General features: G+C 39.6%; 1 long non-coding RNA gene across 3 annotated transcripts; it reads right to left on the reverse strand.

Moving 5' to 3' along the window:
• Window positions 1-217: 217 nt before the first annotated feature.
• On the reverse strand, window positions 218-3665 carry LOC123051127 (uncharacterized). Of its 3 annotated transcripts, none has more exons than XR_006423957.1 (5): window positions 3229-3665; window positions 2570-2698; window positions 2362-2473; window positions 2226-2265; window positions 218-2112 (listed from the first exon to the last, which is right to left on the reverse strand). It is a non-coding gene; the product is annotated as an uncharacterized lncRNA (long non-coding RNA). The 3 variants fall into 3 exon arrangements; XR_006423955.1 differs by having other exon boundaries at window positions 218-656; window positions 1090-2112; window positions 2570-3660; XR_006423954.1 differs by having other exon boundaries at window positions 2570-3642.

Raw genomic sequence — 3665 nt, forward strand, 5'->3', positions numbered from 1 at the left:
TCATTGATGGCGCGCGTTGCTACGCCCGTCTATTTCTACAATGAAATGATAGGTAGTTGATAAATAAATGACCACATGAAATATATTGAATTTACCTAAACATAACCATACATTAGTTGCTGCGCCTATCTATTTCTACAATGAAATGATAGGTATTTTGATAAATAAATGACCACACGAAATATACTGAATTTACACATAAACATACATTAGTCGGTAATCCAAGAAAATCTCATATATATATACTTCATAAAGGCAAGGTCACATATACAAATTGGCTTGGTATAGCAACATACAGAACAATATAGATAGTAAATACAACTAATCAGTACAGATAATAGGCAATAAGAAATACTCCCTCTGTTTATAAATATTAGTCCTTTTTAGAGATTCCAATATGGACTACATATGGAGCAAAATGTGTGAATCTACGCTCTAAACTATGTCTATATACATTCGTATGTAGTTTATATTAAAATTTCTTTAAAAACTTATATTTAGGAACGGATGGAGTAGATTGTATACATCATGCGTAAATGGAATCTTCACATGCCTCTACCAAAAGGCCACCATGTTCCGAAACAAAGAAGATTTATGTCTGCCTAATGCAGCTGGCTGTTTCTTGTGGAGGGCATCACATTCATAGGACAAACATCCTAACAAGAATTAAATTAGTTGCAATATCAAATAATGATATATACTAAATACTACCATACAAGCAGTAGCAGGGATATGCGGTAATCATACTTTTCCTTTTTGTTTGGTGTTTTGTTAAAGATCAATCAGGCTGAAAGCTATATGTAATAAAGTGGCAGACCGGCAATTCCATTTTATACATGAAAATGCTTACCAAAACAAACCAACATGGAAAATGGTGTCACTACACTTGTACGAATTAAGTAAGGTCTAAATTAAAATGTCAACCAATCAGCAACCACCTGTGTCGCTTACAGAAAAGATAACTATCCGGTCAGGACAACATAACTGATATAGCAAAATAACATCATGTATAAAATGGAAGACAAAGAGTTCTACACCAAAAGTGATAACTGAAATAAAAGCGAAGATATGCGTAAGATGTCAGTATACCTAGCGTGTATCCAGTGCGTCATAGTTGAGCTGCTCAAGCTAGATATCATTACTTAGTTATGCATTAGTACTGAAATAAATTTCAAAGAAGATTCAATCAAATTTTATTGCATCAGCACATATAAATACATAAAAGACGAACTTGAATTCTCTTTGAAAACATAACATTCGTTCAATCGGCAACAACATGTTTTCTGCAACACTATTGGAAAAGTTGAACAATAACAATACCCATGATTGACATGCTCGCTTCTTGTGTTGTTGTTTTTCATCTGACACAGAGCTATTGCAAGTTCGAACTATCTCTACCACCGTTGTGAAACCTTATTCAACAACCAAAAACAATTTTTCGCAAAAAAAAACAACCAAAAAGAATGTCCTAAATTTAAGCCCAGCTAGAGCGATTAGGTTTTTTTTATCTCTAGGAAATATATACAAAGGGCTAGACGTTCTAAAGAAAGACAGTTACAGAAATCTGTAGCAAGCATTGCTTTCTGCTTAATCTTTTTGTCATACCTCGGAACTGTTATAAGCAAAATGAGTATTTATGAGGTCCAGGAAAATAAAATGGAACCAGTGTTTATGTTCTTGAGGCCAGCTTATAAGGTTCAATCATATTCGCCCCACGGTTGCCGTGCCATGACATGGTGAAAATAGATACTGAGTTTGTACGCTTGTACTCATGAATTAGAAAGCAAAAACAATCGTACCTAATTTATAATCTTCATGTAGTACTACTGCAACTCATAACTGAAAAAGGACCACATGATTTAGATAAAGATAACCTATACGATGTTTAAAAGTAAATTTCCTCCATAAATATTTCCATTACCTCATATCACAATGTTTTGACCTGCAACTGCATCTGTCAGTTCAGGAGAAAATTCACAGATTCAATGAAATATTGTCTGGGGTTGAGTGGAAGACTTGTGAGAAACAAAGCTTGCAAATTTGTAGGAATGGATTGTCTAGTTACCTTGCAGAAGGAGATTTCACATCAACATCAGAGGAGGAGAGGATGTACTGCATAACCAGAAGAGGATTTTCAGCTACAGATAAGCATTGCCGAAGATTTTTTTTTCTAAGATATTGTGACTGCAACGCAACATTCAGAAATGAAATCGGCAGTATTGTACCTTCCACGGAGTTAACCGGTTTCCTATCGTGGCCTTCTGCCTACAATCCCAAACACAGACATGTCAACATTCTGCTATTGTTACTCCCTCAACATGTACACATTATTTGACAGGTTACAATGTATCCTCCACTTACAGATTTCAATCCAAGATATCATTGCTCTGGACGGCTATGGTGTCCTCGAGCTGCAGTATCTTGGACATGATGGTCATCACGCGCTCCCGAACCTCCAGTGTGCTGCACGAACCTGCCAACAATAAGCACCACCAAAATGAGCCGACACTGCCGTCCCCATGGGCAACCGGCAAACGGACACAAGACGGTCGGCAAATAGACGGCGAACCTCACGACGGTGCCCTTGGTGAATCATGGCGCGCCGGCGTCCAGATCCGGCTGGAGCAGGATGGTGTAGCTTCCATTGGCGATCTGCTCTTGAGTTGCCTTGAGGTCTCAGCATGCTGGAGGCGATCTTCTTCCTCCCGTTGGTTATCACAACCAAATCACAAAATAGTAATGAATATGCAAAATAAATAAGAGAAATGCATAGATGTTTAGTAAACCTGGTTAGATAATTGATTCTTGAATTTGTATGGGTGCAGTTTCCCCTCAGAGTTAAATGCACAAGATACTTAGCATCAATTCCTATGACAAAACTGAATCGCCTTCCAAGTTCCTTTTTCTGTTATAAATAAACTAAACAAAAACGTCTATTCTTTTTTGTTCTGCTCAATCCAGTAAAAGTCTAAAAGAGAAGAATTCAATTAAAAACGCATCACCAACAATGTGCACTACGAAAAGCAATTAAACCACACATATAATAAATAAGAGAATTCTGAATTTATTTGGAATACCTAGGACAAGTAGAAAAAATATGTATATTATGGAACTCACATATTAAATCCAGTGTATCTACCATAACCATAGCAATGTCTTGGGTGATTCTCACATGGGGCCTCCATCTCTAGCCTAGGCATATTGCGAATGGGGAAAGGCTGGTTGTACCTGTAGGCAAGGCATGGATGTGCGGAAGCCATCTAGGACGGCAATCGCACCGCACATGTGGACGCTGAATCTGGTGGCACCGCCGGCGGACGATATGGCTAGATATGATAGGCGATGCCACAGGAGGCGATGACCTGCTTGATAGGGAGGAACAGGAAGGAATTGAGGTCGAGACCGGAGACCTAGGTCGGTGACAGCGGCGGGAATCGAGATGGGGCCGCAGGCACCACCCAGTTGCGATGGATGCGGTTTGGATCCATAAGCGCGGCGACAAGCCGCCGGATCCGGCCCCGACTCCTTCACCCGCCGGCGGTCAAGCGCGTGCGGGCGAAGTCCTGCGGGCGGACAGAAGAGAAGAGGTCGGGGAGAGGAGGAATTTTTTTTCTTTTCTTTTTGAGGTGGGGCGAGGAGGAGTCGAGGCAGATTTTTTTTTTTTT

The sequence above is a fragment of the Triticum aestivum genome, chromosome 1A (assembly GCF_018294505.1).
Source record: "Triticum aestivum cultivar Chinese Spring chromosome 1A, IWGSC CS RefSeq v2.1, whole genome shotgun sequence".
NCBI lineage: Eukaryota > Viridiplantae > Streptophyta > Magnoliopsida > Poales > Poaceae > Triticum > Triticum aestivum.